Source organism: Notechis scutatus, chromosome 3 (assembly GCF_049901735.1).
Source record: "Notechis scutatus isolate UNSWTSFEM ecotype Mainland chromosome 3, rNotScu1.2, whole genome shotgun sequence".
NCBI lineage: Eukaryota > Metazoa > Chordata > Lepidosauria > Squamata > Elapidae > Notechis > Notechis scutatus.
Window position 1 is genome coordinate 172,885,298 of NC_142011.1, and position 25,601 is coordinate 172,910,898.

General features: G+C 37.5%; 1 long non-coding RNA gene across 10 annotated transcripts in view; it reads left to right on the forward strand.

Annotated features, from left to right (window-relative positions):
- The first annotated feature begins 244 nt into the window (after nt 1-244).
- Nucleotides 245-25,601, forward strand: part of LOC148131482 (uncharacterized) — a 65,578-nt gene continuing 40,221 nt past the window's right edge. For 2 of the 10 annotated variants that reach the window (XR_015748930.1, XR_015748920.1), the window contains exon 1: nt 274-620. This is a non-coding gene — a long non-coding RNA (uncharacterized LOC148131482). Of the gene's footprint in view, nt 625-19,943; nt 20,081-23,055; nt 23,129-25,601 lie in introns of all 10 variants that reach the window. The other 8 variants (XR_015748923.1, XR_015748922.1, XR_015748929.1 and 5 more) reach the window with 8 other exon arrangements.

Genomic DNA, 25,601 nt, shown 5'->3' on the forward strand with positions numbered 1-25,601 from the left:
AGATCATGTCTAGATTTGGATTCCATCATTTTCCAGAGATGGCTCTTTCCCCTTACCCTTCCCTTCCTCTCCCTCTGCTCTATCACCTGGCATTTTTTCCAAAGCGCCGCTTTTTGGAATGTGCGACGGATTGCGTGACATTTCAAGAACTGCTATCAATATGCATCCACAGGTACAGTTATGTCCTGTACAATAAATCATTCATCCTTTGTGTTCAAATAAACATTAGAGGGCCCTTCAGCAGCAACTCCTTATCTCGTCTAGGCAGGATTAGAAGATAAGCTTCTCCAAGCCCAACTGGATATATTATGCTTGCAACCTTGCTTAAATTATCCTTGCTGGATATAAACGTTCCTTTCTTTCTAATTTCAGAAAGGGGAAACAATGTTCTCATTTTAGGGATGCTAACTCATCACCAATCCCCGCCTGCAGCATTTACTCTCTCACCCAAACGCTTCATTCTTTTAAATTTACTTTAAAAAAAATCCAACACCCTAAACTGGAACCACGAGAGATTTATTACGGAAAGCTACAGCAATGAGAAATGTGTGCCAACCTTTCCCCCTCCTGCTGCTTCAGTGATTCAAGCATTGCCTCTGCAAAGTCAGTGTGCCGTTAAGGTAGGTAAGTTACGCACAGAGCCTCTATCGTTCTTTGTGCTATTATGTGGACTGGAAGCTGTGCAGTTGCCTTATTTGCATCTTTTCCTGTATTGGCATATCAAGTGAAAAAGAGATTGCTGGGGTGGGGTGCGGTGGAAGAAAGGAAATCCACCAGCTTTTAACAGATGATATTGTATTGAAAGCCTAGCTTTTAATGAAACCACATGTTGGAAATTTTAGTCTCCTGTAATGGCTGATGCTTCTCTTTTCTCTGGAACAGATTGGGTCGTGCTGCATTTTCTTCTTAACCTAGATTCATGTTAAAGGGGTGGCAGTTTAAATGCACTACCCAGTGTTGCTGACTAATACAACCCAGCCTTATTCTTCCAGCTTCTTGCAATTCCCTCCCATCACCTTACAATGCAAAGCCAGTAATGCAACCGGTAATGGGGGCCAGATTTTGTTTGGTTTGATTAAGAAAAATCGTCAAGGAGAAGGGCAGGAAAGGAGTCTCTTTGAAACTTCCCCACCTCAGCTGATGGCGCAGACAACCCACTTCCTAGCTAAATTAAAAATGTCAGAAAATGCCACCAAGGGGAATGCATTCCAAGAAGACGATTGTGGCTTGCTGGCTTCCTCTCATTCTCTCTTATCCTTCATAATATTAGCACCATATAGATTTAATAATGAGATGACTGGCAACATTTTGATGATGGAGCAGTTTCTATGATCTGCAAAAAAGACAGCATCTGCTTTCCCCGTGTACCAATTAATTATTGATGCAACTGAAAATGCAGGAACACTTTTCTTCTTTTACTATAAGGAAGAAGAAAGGTGGAACATTTTTGCCAATCGGAGAGGAATTATATCATCTTGACCTTGGAAGGTGTGTTTGTGTGTGTGTGTGTGTGTGTGTGCGCGCGCGTGCGTGCGTGCATGCATGTGTATTGTATTGTATAATGCATGTGCATGCGCAGATACATACACATAACATATTTTGTTCTTTTCTTCTCATCACTATCTCTGGCAAGCAGGACGCTGCTGTGAAATTGTCACTCTTATCTCTGATTTCTATTTTCAATCTGTGCTTTATTAGTGCTTTAAAAAAAAAACCAGCACAATTCTCTACTTACTGTTCCATACAACAGCTTTCTTCCCAGTGCCTCTTTCACAGTGAAATCTTCTACTGTAGGAAAGAGCACTTCTAAATATATAGGGTTTATTTGTTGACGCTTATAAGCCAGTTCATAAGGGTTCCCCCCCCCTCTCAAGTTACCTAGAATGAAATGTTAATCTTTGATCTAATGTCATCTTTTTATCATGGGAAAATCATACCCCATATTTAGCATTCTCCAAATATTTTATTTTCAAAAGAACACAAGCATATATTTTGTACCTTTGTAATCACCTACTTCGCCACTGGCGATTAATCTAAAAAAGATCGAATAATTCACTGCCCCATGCCATTCACATATCACTTGCTACCATCTGTGCTTCTCAGCAGCAGCAAATGATGGGTAATTAACTCAGTGCTTTTGTCTTTCTTCCTCCAAATGTCTGACACATATATAGATTTGGTTTTCACTTAAATAGCTTTAGTTCTCCCTTCCCAGTTTGTTTCTCTTTCTTTATATATGCTGGAGAAGAAAATAGTGGAGGCTTTAGATAAATGAAATAATGTTGCATACCTGACCAGGCTGGGGAAGGAAAAGTACACACACACACACACACACACACACCACCAGCAGCAGCAGCAATATGTTGCAAAGGAAAGAAGAGAAGCCCCCTCCCCAACCTCTACCAAATGCTAAATCTAAGAAGGCGAGTATCTCGCCTGACCTTTTGCTCTCCTTAATATCAAAAGGAAAAAAAGGAGTTGACAGTGGACAATGACTGCTTCGAATGCAGAGGCTACCTCTTCTAAAGCTTTGAGGTCAAGGTCAAGATGCAACCATGAAGAAAAGGATTTGCAAGCTTCTCTGTCAGCTGGAGCATGAAGGGGAAGCATGAAAGTGGGGCCATATTCAGGGAAAGTAGCAACCCTGGATACAAGCTAGTGATCTCTCAAATTATATATTCTTTGTTAAGGTGGTGGAGCACCTTAGTGCAGGACAATCGTCTGGATATACAATCTTGCTGTTCTAAGGAAGGGGAAAAGAACAGATATCCTGTGTCATGTTTTCAGCATGTACAGGACTTTGAAAATATCCTTTTGGTAGATTTGATGTGTTACATTTATATACAGGAGGAGAGTGCGGATGGGGGATATATGTGATACAGGAGGAGAGTGCGGATGGGGGACAGAAAAATATGGTGTAAAAAGAATTTTCATTCTCGAAATCTGCTAGCAAAATATGTTTCACATTTCAGGGGTGTTGATAGTCTTAAACAAGCTGTAATTGCATTAAAAATACAATCAAAAAGTCCCACAGCACGGAGATAAATACAAGAAGTGGCCAGAAATAGATAAATGACTTTGAAAGCTTATTGGATTATCTTGGACCAAGTGTTATTTCTTGATTTTAACCAACTCAGAAGGTTGTTATTAGAAAAGAGATGGAAGAGGAGATGCTACACTGAGTTTATTAGAGGAAGAGCACAGTAATAAACACTGGGTGCATTGTTTTGTTTAGGTTCTGGTAGGAAAAATGCATGGGTTGCTAATAATACTTGCTCTTGCAAATTTTCCCAATCTGGTACTCTTTAGATGTACTATGTATGCAACTCCCAGAATTCTTCCTGAGTACATACATGATTCCTTGGAATTCTGTAATTTATCATTCAGTACATCTAGAAGATACATATTAGGGGAAGATTGATCTACTACAATAAAAGAAAAATAATAATACTCCCAGAAGCAAAAACTAAACCTTTAGTAAAGCTTCACATCGATTACCAATTTATAACAAAGCATGTTTTCAAAAAGTCCATGTACTGGCAGATTATTTTTCCAACTTTTCTTCTCATCAACTGGTTTCAATGGTATCCTACTCTGAATACATAAATTATGTTTAAATATTAACATAGTGGCTACATCCATGTTCCATGAAAGGTATGGTTTGTTGCCAGAACTGTATGCAACAATTTGAATGATGGTGCAGTAAATATGAATATTGCCATTATATCATCACTCATAGATATAGATATAGCTTTATCAATTATATTTACAACATATGCATTTCAAATTATCACATATTTTCAGAACTCAGAAAATTGTTCACATTTTTATTAGAATTTGTGAATTTTCCTGCTTTAAATGAAACTAAACAGATTTCTCCATCACTTTCCATTTTTTCACTATTCTAATATTAAGACAAGGGTAAAAGAAGAATCAATAAAATTTAACTCCTCCCCACAACAACTACAGGAATTGTGACTATGTGTGAACAAGTTGGATCCAGAACTAAGTTGCTTTTAATTTATTTTCAACAAACCCTACTTTCTGAAATCTGTTGCAAAGCAATGCTTTAGTGGAAAAACTTTTGTACTAAAAGTGGCAAACAAAAATATGCATATTTGCTGACAATCTATGTTTTATTTTTGGCTTAAAAAAACAAAGTTTATGACTTCTGTAATATATTAGTAATTGATGTTATATAGTTACTATTGCACCTTTAATTATAACATATACTCTCACTCTTGTTACATGCAGTTTTTCAATCCCAGCATGAAAATACAAAACAAGAGCTTCTGTTGTCTACATCCCACACACATTTGCGGTATTTTCCATTGCAAAAGCATTGCAATTATCCACATATATTTTTTCCTCCAAAGCCATTTCAAACTGCAATGCAGGCTTCTCTTCTGTAAAGGCAAACTGTTTTGCATGTATTTAATTTTTTTGAATTGGGTAGGATGCAGAAATTTATCCTGTGGCCTTGCAATTTAAGTAATACTAAGCTCCCTGGATTGCATGAACTCAGATGAGAAAAATACAGAAATTTCATGATTATAGAGAAAAAGAGTCAGCTACATATCACAAAACTCTCTATGTGACTTCTTTACTTCCTCCAAGTTATGTATTTCCTTTTCAATCAAATATATTTCTATTACAGCTTGCTCAATAGAATATCTTGATTTTGTCATTTAGTGAATGAATAAATGTAAACTACCACTTTCTGCAATCCTTTGGTGGAAATCATTCTGATACTGATAATCTGGCATCCTCTCCCCTCTCCTTCTCCCCTCTCCCTTTCCCCCTCCCCTCCCCTCCCCTCCACACTTGCCTACCTTTCCCTCTTCCCTCTTCTCTCTCCCCTCCCCATTTTCCATCTCCCTCCCTCTCCCTCTTCCTCTCAACAATTGATAAGTAATAAAAGTCAGTTTGTATAAATTGCACTTTTAATGGAAAATAGATGTATTGCAGTGAATCGGACAATCAAATGCAGCTTCTCACAGCCAAGAGACAAACTGCAAACCAATGCACTGTGCTTTTCACTGAGTCAGTACTTGGCAATTTGATGACCTAGTATCTTTTCATTGAAAGAAAGGAAGGAGCGCACAGAAAAATAATGGATGCTAAAATAGGCAAGGAATATCTGGCAATGTTGCTCATTGACTGCAATAGATAAATCCTAGAATGACAACAGAAAAATATTAAAATTATTATTGTAATGAGTGGAATACACACACATGCACACACACACACACAGAGAGAGAGAGTTTAGTTATGCAAACTTTTACATGCATGTAGATTTTTAAAAAGTGCAAATTATCTCTTTTCTCACAACCTTGCTGCTCTCTATGCAGTAATGTTGTAAGAAAGTCTATGGCTTGAGACAGAAGTAAAACAGATCCGTTTCATCTTCTTTCTTCACTTTTTCTTCCTCCTTAGCTTCCTTTCTGCACATTGTTTCTTGATTGGCAGCAAACATTAATGCACTCAACAAAAAGTCAACTGGCCATTCTACAGCCATCATCCTGAAGGAGTGTTTTGAACAAAACAAGGGGGTTGTGGTAGTGATAACAGGATCTCTGATAGTTCTCTTGAACCTTCTCAAAGTCATCAGGAGGGAGACCCTGTTGTGGTTCGCTGGCAGCCTGTACAGACGGCAGCAGAATGGGACAGTGGGGAAGAACAGGAACAAGTCTGGGAATCTGGGGTGGACTCGGATGATACAGAGATGGGGTCAGGACCATCTGGGAGTTATGTGCTGACTCCAGAGCCTCCAGAATCTGGCAGCAGCGAGGCAGAGGAACAAGGGGAGCCTGTTCCCAGTGTGCATGTGCACAGAGCTGCCAGAAGACAAGAGCAGCTAAGACAAAAGGGGCAACTTGGAAGTAAGGCTGAAGGGGCAACTTGGAAGTAAGGCTGGGAGGTGATTGCCCCTCCCATAAGGTATAAAAGAAGTGCAAAGGTAGGAAAACCTTTGCAGGAAGCAACATCGTTCGCTCTGATAGGTTTGGACTCTGAAAGCTCTGTGGTGAATTGGTTTTCCATTTGGTTTTGGAAAGACTAATTGGGACTTTAGTTGTTGGTAGCACTTCAAGTAAGATAAGGTACACTGTTATCAGACGTCTCTCAAAGAACTTTGGCAGACATTCCTGGGACTAATTAAAACTGGTTAAGACTCATTGATTCATAGCCATTGAAAAAATAAAAGGGTTTTTGGATTTTATGTGTGTTTGTTGGTGTCTCAGGAAGCCTTAGTCAGAACAGACCCAGCCGTTCTAGCGGATGGAATGCCCCAGGTGACACATTAGGAAGACATTGTTGGAAGTTTGTATCCAATTCATTAGCTGTCCCATCTGCCACTCAGAGTGACTTCTTCATTCATGTAATAGTCAGATTGGAGATAATTGATCTGTCTATTTATTGGAAGGCACCCAGCAGATGATCAATTCCAATCCCTGGAAATCCAATAGTTAAATGTTGGGGTGGATTGCAGCCTTTGAAATGTGCTATTAAGAGAATATTTAGAATCTCTTGGAATCACAAGAGAACAAACCTTGAAGCCCTAGAGATAGCACAAGAGAAAAGAAATCTAATAAAAACCATCAAAAAAGAGCTATTGATGAGCTATTTATGTCTACATTTAGAAGTAATTCTAATTTTATACAAAAGGCCCTGGCACTACTACAAAGAGCAGTGGAGTAAAAAGAAGTAGGAAACAACAAAGAAACATTTGGAATTGCAATGCTCCAAATCATGAAGAATATGCAAAATCAGCACAGAGGCATACAGGTGAAACTCAAAAAATTAGAATATCATGCAAAAGTTCATTTATTTCAGTAATGCAACTTAAAAGGTGAAACTAATATATGAGATAGATTCATTACATGCAAAGCAAGATAATTCAAGCCGTGATTTGTCATAATTGTGATGATTATGGCTTACAGCTCATGAAAACCCCAAATCCACAATCTCAGAAAATTAGAATATTACATGCAATCAATAAAACAAGAATTGTACATAGAACAATATCAGACCTCTGAAAAGTATAAGCATGCATATGTACTCAGTACTTGGTTTGGGCCCCTTTTGCAGCAATTATTGCTTCAATACGGCATGGCATGGAAGCTATCAGCTTGTGGCACTGCTGAGGTGTTATGGAAGACCAGGATGCTTCAATAGCAGCCTTCAGCTCTTCTGCATTGTTCGGTCTCATGTCTCTCATCTTTCTCTTGGCAATGCCCCATAGATTCTTTATGGGGTTCAGGTCAGGTGAGTTTGCTGGCCAATCAAGCACAGAAATCCCACAGTCATTGAACCAGGTTTTGGTGCTTTTGGCAGTGTGGGCAGGCACCAAGTCCTGCTGGAAAATGAAGTCAGCATCCTCATAAAGCTTGTCTGTGGAAGGAAGCATGAAGTGCTCCAAAATCTCCTGGTAGATGGCTGTGTTGACCCTGGACTTAATGAAGCACAGTGGACCAACACCAGCAGATGACATGGCTCCCCAAATCAACACAGACTGTGGAAACTTCACACTGGACTTCAAGCAACTTGCAGTGTGTGCCTCCCATTCTTCCTCCAGACTCTGGGTCCTTGGTTTCCAAATGAGATGCAAAAGTTGCTCTCATCAGAAAACAGGTCTTTGGACCACTGAGCAACAGCCCAGGTAAGACGTTTCTGATGTTATTTGTTGTTCAGGAGCAGCTTGACAAGAGGAATACGACATTTGAAGCCTATGTCCAGGATCCGTCTGTGTGTGGTGGCTCTTGATGCACTGACTCCAGCCTCACTCCACTCCTTTTGAAAGTCCCCAAAACTTTTGAATGGCCTTTTCCTGACAATCCTCTCCAGGCTGCAGTCATCCCTGCTGCTTGTGCACCTTTTTCTTCCACACTTTTCCCTTCCACATAACTTTGTATTAATGTGCTTTGATACAGCACTTTGGGAACATCCAACTTTGTTTGCAATTACCTTTTGAGGCTTTCCTTCCTTATGGAGAGTGTCAATGATGGTTTTCTGCACAACTGTCAGGTCAGCAGTATTTCCCATGATTGTGATTCCTACTGAACCAGACTGAGAGACCATTTAAAGGCTTAGGAACCCTTTGAAGGTGTTATGGCTTAATTAGCTGATTAGAGTGGGACACTTTGAGCCTAGAATATTGAACCTTTTCACAATATTCTAATTTTTTGAGATTGTGGATTTGGGGTTTTCATGAGCTGTAAGCCATAATCATCTCAATTATGACAAATCACAGCTTGAACTATCTTGCTTTGCATGTAATGAGTCGATCTCATATATTAGGTTCACCTTTTAAGTTGCATTACTGAAATAAATGAACTTTTGCACGATATTCTAATTTTTCGAGTTGCACCTGTACATAGTGAAGACTAAGGGTAATCAATCTCCTGAAAGTAGAAGCCACTTGAACTAAACTGAACTCAGGGAAAATTTAATTTCAATAGTTATATCTATTTTTGAAATTCTTGGTGGTTTCTGAGTTTGGTTATTTTCTTGAAGATATTTCATGATCCATCTATGAAGTCATCAGCCTCACACTAATGATGTTACCTAGTTAAGATAGAAGATAGAATACTTTATTGGCCAAGTGTGGTTGGACACACAAGGAATTTGTCTTGGTGTAAATACTCTCAGTATACATAAAGAAAAGGTACATTCATTAAGAATCAAGAATCATAACGTACAACACTTAATGATAGTCATAGGGTACAATAAGCAATTAAATCATACTAGGAAACAGTCAATATAAATCATAAAGATACAAGCAGCAAAGTTACAGTCATACAGTCACAAGTGGGAGGGGATGGGTGATAAGGAGTGATGAGAAGATTAACAGTAATAGTAGTGCAGACTTTGTAAATAGTTGAACAGTGTTAAGGGAATTATTTGTTTAGCAGAGTGATAGCTTTCGGGGAAAAAACTGTTCTTGTGTCTAGTTGTTCTGGTGTGCAGTGCTCTATAGCATCGTTTTGAGAGAAGGAGTTGAAACAGTTTATGTCCGGGATGTGAGGGGTCTGTAAATATTTTTGCAGCCGTCTTTTTGACTCGTGCAGTATACAGATCCTCAATTGAAGGCAGGTGGGTAGTAATTGTTTCTTCTAAAGTCTACCACCATTTCTATGGTTTTGAGTGTGTTCAGTTTCAGATTGTTCCAGTTACACCACAAGGCAAGTAATGTTGTATGTAATTTCCATTTTTTTACTAGTTGCAATAATAAGTTGGACCAAGAGAGGAAGAATGATTTGCACAAAGTCATCCAGTAAATTTTCAGGGCAATGGTGAACCTGAAACCCAGTTGTAGCCCAATTTCTAGACTGTGTTGGCTCTTTCTGTTATGAACTAACATAAACATATTTAATAAAGTTTAACAACCTTAAATGAAAAGCAGGCTCGTAATCCTGCACTTTTGATTGGTCCGTGAATAGCAAGCTGGGATTGGTCCTTACGGGGCTATCTGATTGGCTATTAGCGGAACGTCTCCCATTGGGTACAATTTAAACGTCTCAACGTAAGTCATTGGTTAATGGGACAGCAGCCAGCCCTATAAAAGAGCTGTTGCTGCCCAGGGTTTTTGCTCTGTTCCTGATTGTTAATAAAGAGTTGAAGTTCACTGTTCACAGCCTCGTCTCCGTTCCTTGCGCCCATGCTCAGAACTTAACACTTTCCCAATCATAAAAGAATTTCTTAGTCACTTGGAACTGCAGGACAATCTTGCATCTTTCATTTATTTAAAATCTAAAAGCCATGTCCTTCTATGAGTCTTTCTGTGTATATGAGAATAATTAGAAGAATGATGCAAAATTATTTAGGCTATTATAAAATTACACACATACACACTACTTAACTATTCAACTATCATATAGTGATATTACATACATATAAAGGAACACATATTTAAAAATATACAAACTAGAGAATATTTCACTGATTTATAACAACTTGAATATTGTAACTAGAATAATACTTTAACAACTGTCTCTGGAATATTGCAATACATGGCTGCTGATGAATAAAAAAATATATGAAAGACACATTTTATTCTTTGCATCTTGAGGGTTATTTTCTGATGGTGTCTGGAATAGTACATTTTAAACAAAGTAAATGTTTACATAGTGAGTGATCCAAAAAAGGAGGTAATAAAAATATAGCCATTTTGAATGGAAGTTTTTACTCCGGATTTCTATCTATTATATATATAGTTTGAATTAGGATTCCAGCATGCCCTACAATAAACATGAGGAACAGAATTGGTAAAACAAACCTTCAGTGAGAAAAAAATTGTCAGTGTAAAGTTTCGCACTGCATACGAAAAATGATGTAGGAATTATAAATAGAATACTTCTCATGCATAGTGATTTCACTTCAGATGTGTAAAATCAAGATTTAGAGGGAGAAGGGGAAGAAAAAGAAGAGGCAGAAGAAAAGAAGAAGAAGAAGAAGAAGAAGAAGAAGAAGAAGAAGAAGAAGAAGAAGAAGAAGAAGAAGAAGAAGAAGAAGAAGAAGAAGAAGAAGAAGAAGAAGAAGAAGAAGAAGAATCTACTGTCTTTCCTTTGCTACTGTTCACACACTGATGCTTTGGTTGTAACTGATGAGAACATTTATTCCATCAATCTCACATGTGATACAGATGGGAGACTGATATGTATATGATGCCAGCAAACAGAATGGAAATGACCAATGAAAAATGTAATGCAAGGAGTCCTGACTGATGGAGAGCAAATAAAAGAAAGCAAATGTAATATTCCCTTTTCCCCATCTCTGAGCAGTCTGCTAGACAAATTCAGGACAGCCTCCTTGTGGGGGAGGGTGTAAATCAAGCCATTCAAGATTACCCTACTTACAAATGAGTAAGAGATTACCTTCCTTGACAATGAAATACAATAGCACCACTGATCTGAAACTGAATTCTTCTCTTGGCATGCTTTAATTTTATTTTGAGACCTTTTCTGAGCCAGTGACGAGTTGATTAAAGAGGAATTGTCTCTCCACCCCTTCCTTTCTCTCTCTCACACACACAGACTTGATTGCAAGCATGAGAAATGCGTAATAAAAATTCTGTAGGCAATCTTTTCCAAGGTTTAAATTGCCAAGCTACTTGTGTTTATTTCATTTGCCCACATTGTTAATATTTTAAAATAGCAGATTACAGAAAGAACAAGGATGATGGGGTGAGTGTGCGTGCATGGATGTTTCATCTATTTGCAGATTTTTTGAAGTGTATTCACAAATTATTGCCAGTTTCCTGGGATTCAGTGAACGCTACGAATTACAGTGGTCATTGCAAACAATATTACGAAAGGCAACAAGTCTATTATCACCACCACCACCACTACTAATACCATCACCATTACCATCACATCTGGAGCCCACATTTTAAAGAAATTAAATCTCAAAGGCCTTCCAGACAATCAAGCTTCTGGAAGGTCATGGAAAGGAGAAGCACCCTTATATTTATTCCAGAGTAGAAGAACCCTCATAGAGAATAGCTGCTTTCAGACCTCTCATCTTACCTTTTGGTAATTGGGCATTTCCTATTCATGTTCCTAGAATTATCTGGGATAGGTAGGTTCATAGATACAGTCATGGAGGACTTGTAAGTCCATCACTGAACTCAGAAGCACCCCAGTAGTTACTGAGCCTCCTGATACTACACCTTCCTTATCTTGCAGTTCTACTGAAATGCTGTTAGATATGTGCGCTGTCACCCACAGTTTCATTATGACTAAAGTTATATTTGTTATAGACAAAGTTATTTGTCAAACGCATCAACTTAAGCTTGAGTCACCTGTCTTGGCTCATGAAGTGATATTGGGGAATCTGAAATAGAGATAGGCAAAAAAAAATTGAACTATTTTTTTCTAGAACAGCTCACCACCCATTCACTACCATACATGGCATTTCCTGTTTTAGCCTCCTATCTAACTTTGTATTCCTAAGCTCTTATGTTCTCCATTCACAATCTCTCAAGCCAGTACTGGACAACACACATGAAATTTATTTTTTTATATTTTAGAAAGCTTATATTGCTGCCTACTCGCCCATGGAGACTCAGGGCAGCTTACACAAATATAAAAACATCATATAAAAATAAAAAAATAGTAATTATTAAATAATAGCCCCCCACCCATACCCATCCCAATACATATTTATACAAGTCATTTAAAATAACAAAGTTGGAAATTTTGGAAATCTTGGAAATTTTCTAGTCCAACCCCCTGCTTAGGCAGGAAACCCAACACCACTTCGGACAAATCGTTGTCCAATCTCTTCTTAAAAACTTCCAGTGTTGGAGCATTTACAACTTCTGGAGGCAAATTGTTCCACTGATTAATTGTTCTTACTATCAAGAAATTTCTCCTTAGTTCTAAGTTGCTTCTTCCCTTGATTAGTTTTCACCCATTGCTTCTTGTTCTATCTTCAGGTGTTTGACTACCTCTTCTTTGTGGCAGCCTCTGAGATATTGGAACACTGCTATCATGTCACTCCTAGTCCTTCTTTTCATAAGACTAGACATATTCAGTTCCAGCAACCATTCTTTATATGTTTTAGCCTCCACTCCCCTAATCATCTTTGTTGTTCTTCTCTGTACTCTTTCTGGATCTCAACATCTTTTTTACATTGTGGCAGCCAAAATTCGATTCAGTATTCCAAGTGTGGCCTTACTAAGGCATTATAAAGTGATAGTAGAACTTCACGTAATCTTGATTCTATCCCTCTGTTTATGCAGCCTAGAACTGTGTTGGTTTTTTTGGCAGTTGCAGCACACTGCTGGCTCGTATTTAAGTGATTGTCCACTAGGACTCCAAGATCCCTCTCGCAGTCACCACTATTGAGCAAGGTACCACATATACTGTACCTGTGCATTTTATTTTTGTTGCCTAAATGTAGAACCTTACTTTTTTCACCATTGAATTTCATTTTGTTAGATAGCGCCCAAAGTTCAATCTGTCAAGATCCTTCTGTATCTTAAGTCTGTCTTCCGGAGTGTTGGATATTCCTGCTAGCTTAGTGTCATCTGCAAATTTGATAAGTTCCCCGTCTATCCCCTCGTCCAAATCACTGATGAATCTGTTGAAGAATACTGGGCCTAAAAAAAGCCCTGGGGTATCCCGCCCATTTTACATTGAGAAAAATGCATTCCAGGAAGTTTTCATCATTGTTGTGCTCTATTTCTGTAGAGATGTAGTAATTTCTTATATATAGTGCAACTCCACCTCCTCTTTTATTTGGTCCATTTCTTTTAAATAATATAAATCCCTCAAGCTGTACATTCCATTTGTGGGTTTCATCCCACCAGGTTTTCATAATGGCAACAATATCATATCTGCCCTCATTTACTTGAATTTCTAATTCACCCTGTTTATTCCTCATACTCTGTGCATTGGTGTGTAGACATTTGAGTCCATTTTGACTGATCCTGTGTTTAATGGGCTCAATCCTGCTTTGGGTTCCCCAGGCCCATTGCCAGAACCATAGGTATAAATTTGCCTCACCCACCTCCCATTCCAACCATTTCTGCAAAGATTCATTTTTTCCAATTTTAAAACATCCTATCTCTCTCACCCAGTGATTCTGGGCAATGTAAAACTAAAAATAGTATATAAAAATTAAAAGAGGCAAGCAATGTTTAAAATTAAATAAAAGATGGAGAAGGGCTTTCAGGATGCCAACCAGCCACATGGCTTTGTGTTTCTCTGTGTGCCCCAAGCAAGGGCACAGAGCTATGTTTTCATGCCTTCCAGAAGGCGAGGAAAGTGGGGGCCCACCTCACCACTGGGGGAAAGAGTGTTTACAGGGGGGAGGGCAACAGCAAAGAAAGATATCTTTTTGGACCCCACCAGTCAGAATTCTTTGGCTGACAGGAACTTCAACCTACCTTCCCTGCCTAACCAGGTGGGACAGGCTGATGAAATGGGACTTCCTTCTCTTGTGCCTCCTTCCACCATCTACTCCTTTCTTTTCTTCCAATTTTCCACTTTGCTTTCACTCAAACCTTCCCAATTTATTGTCTCACTTCAAGGGAAAAGTACCACTTCCTCATCCCCCTATTTATCAATAATACAGTAAGATGGCTCTTTCCTATTCTTTTCTTTTGACTTACTTATGTTGATGCTTTCACAACAATTGCGGTTTCTGTGATACTTGCAATACCCACAAATTCATAGATTCCTATCTGCTGACTCTTTCCTGGATGAACTCTATCTATGAATTTTATATGCCTGGAAGCTTCCCAGCTGATCTATTCTAATGGCAGGGAATCTCACAGAATGAGTAGATCCACACCAAGCTCTATGGTCTGCCAGATGCTTTACATATGCCTCTGAGTTACAATAGTAACTTTCAAAAACTCTTTAAAATATAAGTGCTTATTTATCCAGAAGTGATATTTTTAATATAATCTGAAAAATGACACTTGTTGTAGGTAATAATATTTTACTACCTCTGAGGTAGTTTTTTAAGGAACTGGATGGTTGTCATATCTGGCTGATAAGAACTAGCTGACTTGGGTGAGGTACCAACTTTGATAGAACTCGTTAGCAGAGCCTGGCTTTCTCTGAAGAATGACTATTAACCACATAGGTTGCTGTAATTTTGCTGCCTCTGGTTAATACATTGTATGGGAAAACAAGAGTTAATTTAAATGGTTGACTGTGCTGGAAAAGACTAAAATAGAAGTTTATTATTCCATTAGCTCACAGTACATAAAAATTAAAAGAGACTTGGGAAAATAACTGTTGCCTCCAACACTGTTAACTTTGCTACCCCCAAAAGAACTTAAAAAGGCATGCAGTTTAATGAGATGATAAAACTCCTTGGCTAGCAATTCAAGTCAATGTCAAAGAGTCCATAATATATTACTCATGTTGGTCCCCAGAATTCCCCATAGGTAGAAGTAAAATTTCAAATTGTATATTAACACAATCAGCAGCAGCATTCAGCAATACAAAGCATCTTAAACCATCTGACTGACTAGATTCTTTGCTTTGAAGTAGGTTACCGCTTTGATTCACAAATCTGCATTGATGGGATGATTACCATGCCATTGAATTTTATTATTGCATTGGCTTTGCCTGTCAGTCCTGTACACTGCTGTGAAGTGATTGTGTGAAACAGTGAATAAATTGGTAATAAATAATATTTTGCCAAATTGGACTGGAGAAGTCCTTTTAACAACACAGCATTAGTATTTATTGGTCCATTTATTGGTACTCTGTCTGTCTGTCTGTCTGTCTCTCTCTCTCTGTTTCTCTCTCTCTCTCATTCTCTCTCTTTTTCTCATTCTCTCTCTTCCTCTCTCTTCCTCTCCCTTTTCCCCAAGCATATATTTAGTTATAACCCTATAACACTAAGGTTAGCATGTAGGCAGAAGACTAAATGCTTTCATTTTTACTTGCATCATTCTCAGGGAAAATTGTATGAAATTTCATTTTATAGCCTGCACATAGAAATGTTTGCTGCAGAATAACTGTATCATCTGGTCACTCTGGTAGTTAGTCAGAAAAAGAGGATAGGATTTGCTCTGGTCATATTGTTTTGCATGCTTTACCTCATTTGAAGAGGCAAACATTGCCCTTATTAAATGAAAGGAACAGTCAGTGCCTTGAATGTTTGCCAACATAAGCAAGATCAAATGATTGCTCATTAGGAAGACACCCAATTATTTCTCTCTTTTTTATATACTAATTAGGAAAATAATGTCAGCTTTATGATTCCTTTGCAAAGGTTTATGACCTATTATCAGGCACCTGCACAAAGTCACTGCTGATCAAACCCAGGACTTTATTTTAACCTTGAAGTCATGGAACTGGAAGATCTCTGATAATTTTTATGAAGATTTCTTTGCTCCTGTCTTATTTCTCTAACTGGGGAGCAGACAAAATCTGCAATTTTAAAATAAACTCATTTTTTTTCTTCAGATTTCACTGATAAAGTTTTATTAAGCAGTTAGACTGTGGCCACCCTTGGTTATTTAAATCTTGGAAGAGCTCCTAAAATTAATATGAAGTTAAATCATACTTCTGCTCTATTTTACTCCTTAGAAGCATGGAGGCAAAACAGCTTCACAAAGGCGTTCATCAAAGGAGGATCATTAAAACAATGTAGCATTTTTGTTTTTTGTTTTAAAATTGGAGATGGTGAAGATGGTGATACAGCTGATATTTTTCCTTTCTGTTAGATTCTATCACTCAGATTTTCTAATTACAGGTATTATTGACTTACTACTAGTGACTGTTCAAAGTTATGACAGATTTCCCCTGGAGAACTTACAACCCAGTTCCTAAGTTCCAAAAACCACCATCTTCCACAGTTACATGACCACATGTCAGGCACTCGGCAACCAGACCACATTTATGGCTGTTTTCAGAATCCCATGGTCACATGACCACATTTTACACCATTTTTGCTGAAACCTGGCTTTTACTTCCAGATTTTGGCAAAACCAGTTGACAGCAAATAATTGGTTCACTGAATAACTGCAGATTTGCTTAACTGTTGTCACAAAAAAGGTTGTAAAATTGGATTCTTGACCTGTTTTATGACTGTCATGACTTACAATCATAATGGACAGATTCCATATGATCATAAATTGAGGACTACCTCTACCCACAGTTTCCAGTCTGAAAAAGCCCTATATAATATTTCTCTTATAATGTGTTGTCCTGGGATGTAATGAGGAGCCTGGGAGACTTCATCCTGAGGGAGAGATTTTGGGAAAGCAGGATATTCATATACACCCCATAATTATCTTATATATAAATGTTTAAAAACAATCAGGGGTGGGATTCTACCGGTTCGGCCCAATTGTTATGCAAAGCGCATGCTCACCGAACAGGTTGTTATGCTGGTAGGATCCCACACCTGAAAACAACGTGTATATACTGAAATTCTTTTTTAGAATATAAAACGTCTTATTAACTGAAAGAAAACTGTAAAAACAATGCAAGAGATGCTAATCAAAGCCTCAAGTTTGCGAATTAACAGCAAGTTCTTAAGTGAAAACTTAAGTTAAAGGTGTTGATATCCGACTAAATAAAAATAGGAAACAAGTCCATTGTATGCTTCTACAACAGGAACCCAATATCCAGAAAAACAAATTAATTTCAAGATTCAAGATATCACATGGCATCTACTTCACTAAAATACTCACTTCACTTTGTCTTCTCCTGATCCCCATGATTGGATCATTTACCTCTAGAGCTGCATTGATCCAGACACAAATATATGTAGAAACATATATTTCCTTCTAGAGTGTATGTGTGTATGCATGTATATGTATATATGTATGCATATATGGTATATATATATGTATAATATTATATAATATATTAATGTATTTAGACCTGGAATGCTACTTTGGAAAAAAAAAGAGTTGCTTCAGTGGGGAAAATAGAAGGAGCAAGGAGTATTATGCCTGTTGATTGCCTTATTCCTTTATTTATAAAATAATAAAGACATAAAAATCAATTCATCCATCCATCCATCCAACCAACCAATCTATTAAAAGAATTTCTGTCTAGTTCACCTAGAGGATTTTATTGCTTTTGGTCAATAGAAGAGCAAGGTTGCAATGCAAACTCTGCCTCTTTCAGAGGTGCGGGCAACATTGCAATATATGTAGAAAAGCTGCAACATTGCTTTGATCAAACTGGCTCTTTGTTCCTGGCACACCATGGGCACCCCACCTCCTTTCTCTGTTTGCTATGAATGCTCTCTGAAAAGGCATCTGTAGCGTTACATTTCTTATTTTACATCAAATCAGAAAAGAGCTGATTTTAGGGGGATCACTTTCAGGATTCTACCTCCCAGATAGGCTTACCTACCACTGTCAAATCTGAAAATAAGTTAAAAGCATGTGTTAAATGGCTTGTGACTAATGTATTGCCCTTTTAAATAACTGGGTTTACCTCCATTTGAATGAATAGTATTATCTGTCAAATGGAACTACAGTGTTCACTTTCATTGCACAAAACCCATTACTTTTCTTATAGTGCTTTTACATGTATTCTCTTAGCTATTCCACTTGCACCTCCAATACCAGAGTCTGTGAAGTTTAATTTAAATTAAACTTAGTTAAAATAATTAGACTAGTTTTGTTCTATATAGATTTATGATATCATAAACTACTTCTGGCTACAAAGCATCACCACTAAACTGTGAAGCCTATAAGATTTGAAAGAAAATAAGAGTACAAGGATGTGGCATTATTGTAACCAGAAAGGTTGTGTTTATTCACAGACTATTCAACTCTATCAAATATTATGCAGAACATAATACAACATAATAAAAAACCCATGTTTTGAACAAATGTTCCAAATATTTGTATATAATTTTTTCCTTAATAAATAAAAAATGGAACTGCAGATGTAACCTAATTTATTATTTGATAGGCAGTTTTTCTGGATATTGTATAAAAAAGTTAGTGTGAAAGTGTTGAACTGCAAATACAGGGTAGTTTTGACTTTATTCATTTTTCTTTTATCTTTCTGACTCTCAACATAGTGGAAAAGAACACAGTATGGGTCCTTAGAGATAGGCTTAAATAACTCAGGCTTTTCCATCACTGTGTTATTTCCTAAATTAAGCTTGATTTATGATATTTTTAAGCACTAGCCTCAAGAATACTTTCTGATAAAAATTTTATTTCTAACTTCCTCTCTCCAGGCAATCTTTCTGCTTTATGAAGTAAGTTGTCTGTTTTTCAGCAGACAGCATATTCTGTTTTTTTGTAAATCACTATCCCTCTTTCCCATGCTGGCCTGGTCCCTTTGGAAGGCTTACAGCTAGATGATCAGTGGCTTTGATTCATTTCCTATGGATCAGTTGATCAATAACCACAGTTTTGGGGAAATCAGAGTTCTTGCTTATTTTTATAAATGGAACCAAAAAGACAAGAATAGATGCTGCCATGGTGAGCTTTGGTTTCTGTTAATTTGTATATGTGTGGAAGAGAGACTATTAAGGTATGATCTCTATGAAGCAGTGTCAAAGGGATGCAAGTTGGTATAGCAGTTCAAAATTACTTTTTATAAAGACAATGGCCCTTCATGTAACTGACAACATTTGGTTAATTCATCGTGTCATTTTTCCTTTAGTAGCTTTGAGGGATACTATATTGAGCCTTCATAGTCTAACACAAATAACCATGGCCCAAATGCAACAATAAGAAGCACCTGCTAGATGTAGAAAAGAGGTAGTTCCCTGGGCAAGCAAGGTCACTTTAAGGACAGTGCAGCACAATATAAATAGCATGACAATCTCTCTTCAGACAGGATGATATCATGCTGGCAAAATGGTGGCACATAAAAGGATCTATTTAAGAAGACTATAAAGGAATGTGGTGTAATTTAATTCCAAGCATTGCACTATTTTGCAAAAGCTATCAATAGCAAGATACATTTACTGTTACATTTAAGTAACAGGAAAGGATCTCTGCCTACATTAATTTGTTGGAATAAAGTTGAGTATAAATTAGCCCATAAACGATATTCACATATCAAGTAGGGGCTGTTCTGTTTGGACAGTATCAGGATACAGTCCAAAAACCTCTATGGTTGTATTCTATCCTTTTAGTTCTATTTTAAGTCTCTTTTCAAATCTATACTGCAAGTTAAAAGCAAAGGACTGCAATTTAGGAGTTGAAGTGCTATTGAAGGTGCTTCTTCACAGCCATTCTTTTCACTGTCCTACAGCTCAAGCTGACCAGTGATCAACTGCAGCTTCACAAATGCTGAGACAAGGCACTGACAGCAAGACTTCAAAGGGGAGGGAGGAGCCAAAACTTGAAATTAAGGGAATGTTTGTCTCAGCAAAAGACTTGTCCTCAAGCTCTTAAGAGCTTCAGCACACCGAGCAAAAGGACTAGATTTATTGTGTTTTCTCTTATACTTATCTATCCAGCAATAAACTCTTTTGGCTTTTGGGTACAGCTGAGTTGTGAGATGGGACAGTCGGAGACGGCTTTTGAACTAACCGAAGGTCCTGTGTGGAAATGTTCTGAAATAAAGCATTAAACTAAGATCACAGCATTAATGAAGCAGCAGAATATTATGTATGACCTAGTCAGGTAAATAATTTAATATATGTTTGCATGATTTATTTTTCCAAAAGTTATGGAATGTAAAGCCCATTTTCCTTCAATCCATAAAAATATGCTACAGAATGATTTAAGTTAATACCATATTTCCACTATAACTCCTTCCGTATTTTCTTTCATGTAGTGCTTAAAATGCTGTAGGATATCTGAAGTAACAGATTCAACATTATATTATATTATATTATATTATATTATATTATATTATATTATATTATATTATATTATATTATATTATATTATATTATATTATATTATATTATATTATATTATTATATTATATTATATTATATATTATTATATTATATTATATTATATTATATTATATTATATTATATTATATTATATTATAATATATTATTATATATTATTATTATATTATATTATATTATATTATTATTATATTATATTATATTATATTATATTATATTATATTATATTATATTATATTATATTATATTATATTATATTATATTATATTATATTATATTATATTATATTATATTATATTATATTATATTATATTATATTATCAACAAACAATATTGCAGTAAGCACTAGCCTGAACATAGAGTAGGACCATTGATATCAATAGGACTAGTTAGTCATGGCTAGCTTGTGGCATTGATTTCAATACATCTATTCTAACTTTCTGTAGCTAATCCAAAATCTATCATCCTATATGCCGAGAAATTTAAATTGTCCATTCCCATGTGTTTATGGCATATTTGGTTCAGGAAAAGAGTAACATTTCATTGAACTTTATTAAAATGGAGTCTAAAATCAATATTCTCATAAGTTGCTGGTTAGATACCTATTTATGGGAATGAAAGAATACTATATGTCTTCATGAAGCCCATATTAGAGTTCACTTTAGGCCAGTTTCAAAAGTAATTTTAAGTAATATGGATAACCTTTTGTCTCACTGCTGAACCAAATATATCATTATGTATAATGGTTTCAAATCAGCAAGCAAACAGAATTTGCATGCAATGGACAATTTCACTTAAAAGACTACAAGATTTACGTAAGTGATTCATCTTCTCCTTCTCCATCTTAGAATAGTGTGCAGACTCAGAAAGGTTTTAGAGCAACCCAAGAGCTTCAAAACTTGCCATTAAATAGTAAGAGTAGATATTGAGACTAACACTTCATTCATTTAGATGGTTTTATATTGCCACCCATTTACAACTTTGATTCTTGGAAATTAATACAGTTAATTACTAATAGAGAGCCAGTTTGGTGTAGTAATTAAAGCTTCAAGTTGGAAAGTGGAAGACTGTACATTCTATACTTATCTCAGGAACAAAGTCAGTTGGGTGACCTTGGACCAGTCACTCTTTCTCAGTCCTAGGAAGCAGACAATTGCAAAACATTTCTGAAATGACTTGTCCAGGCAGATACCAGGAATCAAAATGACTTGAAGGCATTAAATAAGATGTTAATTAATTTTATCAAAAATAGAATCAAAATGCTATTTTTTCCAGTCTATAACCTACTTTATAAAATATAGCTTTTTCAGGCCATTTACAGGTCAAGTGTGGCATTAAGTACTGAAAGCTTGCAGATTTTAGCATAATGGCACCAGAAGGAGAGATCAATTCCCCTCCCAATGAGGTTTTTCAATGTATAGACCATGGATTTTATTAAATCTCTTTGATACAAGTTGCAAAAAGTATTGTGTTCTACAGAAGTTCTATTTGTTGGTCCGCATTTTGAGTGGGAGTTTTATTTGTTCTGATTGGCTGAGCAGCCTGACAGTGAACTATAAAAGGGAACTGTCAGGCAGCATCAGCTGTTACCTGTCAGCTGGCTGATTCAGCAACATATCGGCAGACTAAGGTAACCTGTTTCTTTGTTGCAATAAACATTGTTTCGTTCTTCAATGCCTGCTTCAGCTCATTCTTAGAAAGAATATAAAATTGGCGACGAAGGTGGGATGCCTGCCTGAAAGCTGAGGTTGAAAGAGCCAGAGGTATTGTGTTTTTTTTTAACCTCAGGATAGACAAGATGTCGACTGCTCCAACATTTCCGTGTTTTCACCCATCACCAGAAACTTGGGAATCTTACATTAATCTTTTTGACTGTTTCCTAGATGCTGCTGATTTGTCTGAGATTTCAAACCATAGGAAAAAAGCGTATTTCCAAAGCTTTTGCGGGGCTGTGGTTTTTGATACCGCCACAGCGCTGTTGGTGCCTCAGACTGTTAAAGCGGTATCCTGGGAAGATTTACAAGAACTTTTAAGTAATCATTACTCACCTAAACCTCCTAGAATTGCGAGGCAGCACGCATTCAGGAGAAGACTACAGGCTGAGGGAGAGACTATCATACATGGCTGCCCTCCGAAAAGCAGCACTACATTGCGGGTTCCAGGATCTCGAGGATCAATTAGTATGCGGTGTACAAGACCTCAGGGTTCAAAGACGCTTGCTTGCCAAGGGTGATTTAACCCTTAAGATGGCTGTTGAGGAGTCTCAAGTGGCAGAAATGTCAATTATCTCTGCTGCTGAGATACAAGGCTCTAATAGCACTGCTACATCCAATCCAAACGCCATGTGCATTATGATGACAGTTTTCCTGACAAAAATTCTGAAGCTGATGAAGATGTAAATCGCCCCAGAAGACAGCCTCCACCACAGTGAAAGAATTGGATTCCTGATAACAAATCTATGCAACCGCAAACAACCTGCCTGAGTTACAGTGGTAATCATTTTAGATCCACATGCAGATTTAGAAATGTAATTTGTTTAAAATGCCAAAGAAAGGGACACATAGCTAGGGTTTGCAAATCAGGAAAAAAACTTTAATCCACAATATCAGCCTCAAGTTAGATTACAAAAACAAAAAGAAGAATGTTTTACTATTACTAGGGCTTCTTGCAATTCTACGTCACGTAACAAATTTAACCAGATCTATACTAACAAAATTCATATGACTGTCTCCTTAGAAGGAAAGCAGTGTCCAATGGAAGTTGATACCAGCTTATCGCTATCCATTGTATCCTGGAGCATGTTAAAAAGGTTAGTTCCTGCTATCACAAAGAAACATCTCCAGCCATGCAAACTGTCCTTAAAAGACTACCAAGGGCATTCCATTCCAGTAATGGTCACAGGTAAATTCAATATCCAGTTTCAAAACTTTGAGGGACTACTTCCTCTCACAATAGTAGAAGGCACCCTACCAAGCCTATTAGGGTTAGACTGGTTCACATTTTTGGGACTTACAATATCTGGAATACATTCCATTCAGGATCAGGATTTACAAACATTATTAAATGATTTTAAGGAAGTATTTAGCGAAGAAATGTAGGAACTCCAATCTCATTTACCTTGGATCCAATATAACACCCATCAGGTTAAAACCTAGAAGAGTTCCTTTTGCATTAATACCTAAAGTAGATGCTGAATTGGATAAATTAATAGCCCAAGGGGTTCTAGAACCCACAGATTTTGCAAAATGGGAGACCCCTATTGTGACACCTTTGAAGCGTGATGGTTCTATCAGGATTTGCGCAGACTATAAAAGTACCATAAATAAGGCTTTGCAAACCAATGCTTACCCAGTGCCACTAATCCAGCATCTGTTGAATTCACTGGGAAAGGGGTCTATTTTTGCAAAACTCGATATGCTCAGGCCTATCAACAGCTACTTGTTGACAATCTTACAGCAGAGGCACAGACAATTGTCACCCATTGTGGAGCTTTTAAATGTATTAGATTACAATTTGGAGTTTCAGTAGCATCAGCGTTATTTCAATACTTGATAGAGAGACTGCTTCAGGGCATTTCTGGGGTAGTGCCATACTTCGATGAAATTCTCATTTCTGCTTGCAACAAAGAAGAACTTTTCAAACATCTCAGAAGGGTCCTAACCTGTTTCGAAACAGCAGGCCTTAAATTGAAGGAAAACAAATGCAAATTTGCAGTCAGCCAAGTAGATTTTCTGGGATACCACATAGATGCCAAAGGTATTCATCCCATTGAGTCAAAGGTAGGAGCTATTAAGGATAGCTACACCTGCACCATCCAATAAGACTGAACTGCAAGCGTTTTTGGGCTCCTGAATTTCTATAGCTCTTTTCTTCCGCATAAGGCTTCTGTGGTGGAACCGTGACATAGATTATTGGATGCGAAGGCTTCCTGGTCATGGGGCCCCAAAGAAGAATTCTCTTTCAATGCTGTCAAAGCTCTGTTGTCATCTGACAGTGTGTTAATACAATTTGACAGGGATTTATCTTTGATACTTTGCTGCAATACATCCCCTTTTGGGATAGGTGCTGTGTTGGCACACAAATTGCCAAATGGCCTGGAAGTGCCAAGAGCATATTTCTCCAGGACCTTATCAAGTGCTGAGAGAAATTATGCACAGATCGATAAGGAAGCCTTAGCAGCAGTTGCTTCCGTAAAAAAATTTCATGAGTTCCTCTATGGTCACCATTTTCAGCTTGTGACCGATCACAAACCTTTATTAGGCATTTTGTCTGGAGATCATCCAAGTCCTACAGTATTGTCTCAAAAAATAACTAGGTGGACAATATTCCTTGCTGCCTACTCATATACATTAATATACAGAGCTGGGAAACACCTTAGTCATGCAGACGCTTTAAGCCGTTGTTCTTTACCAATCCCTGTAATTGACCCCGCACCATCATTAACTGTGTTCTCTTTGGATGATCAACAATTACCTATGACTGCAGCAGATATTGCTCAATGTTCATCAAGAGACAAAATAATATTACAGGTTTTGGACTGGGTGAGAAGGGGTTGGCCTGAAGGAAAATTAGACACCAAATTCTTACCATTTAGAGCCAGGCAGCATGAGATGTCCACCCAGCAGGGGTGTTTATTATGGGGTTGCCATGTCATTGTCCCTAGTAGGTTGAGGCCTGGGATAATAGATAGTTTACATGAAGGACATCCAGGTATTGCCAGAATGAAGGCACTGGCAAGAGTTATGTCTCGTGGCCAGGCATAGATGCAGACATAACTACTAAGGTCAGGACATGCCAGGCATGTCAACTATCAAGGCCTGCCCCACCAGCTGCCAATCCAGGGGAATGGGAATCGGTTAAGTCCCCATGGTCACAAGTCCACATAAATTTGGTGGGCCCTTTCCACAGCCGCATATTCTTAATTGTAGTGGACTCTTATTCCAAATGGGTTTAGTTGTCCCTCATGCATTCTACTATTTCGACAGCTATCAAAAAAGCGTTACACCGTTTGTTTGCAACTCATGGTTTTCCAGATGTTCTTGTTTTGGACAATGGTCCACAATTTGCATCAGCTAGTTTCAAATTGTTTCTAGCTAAGAAGGGGGTCCAGCACACTCTGATAGCCCCTTATCACCCGTCAGCAAATGGGCAAGCTGAAAGGGTCGTAAGGGCAGCCAAGGAGGTTTTAGGCAGACTCGAGGGAGAAGATTGGCATTCAAAATTAGCCACTTATTTACTATCACAACATATCACCCCTAGCTCAGTGACAAATTGTTCTCCAG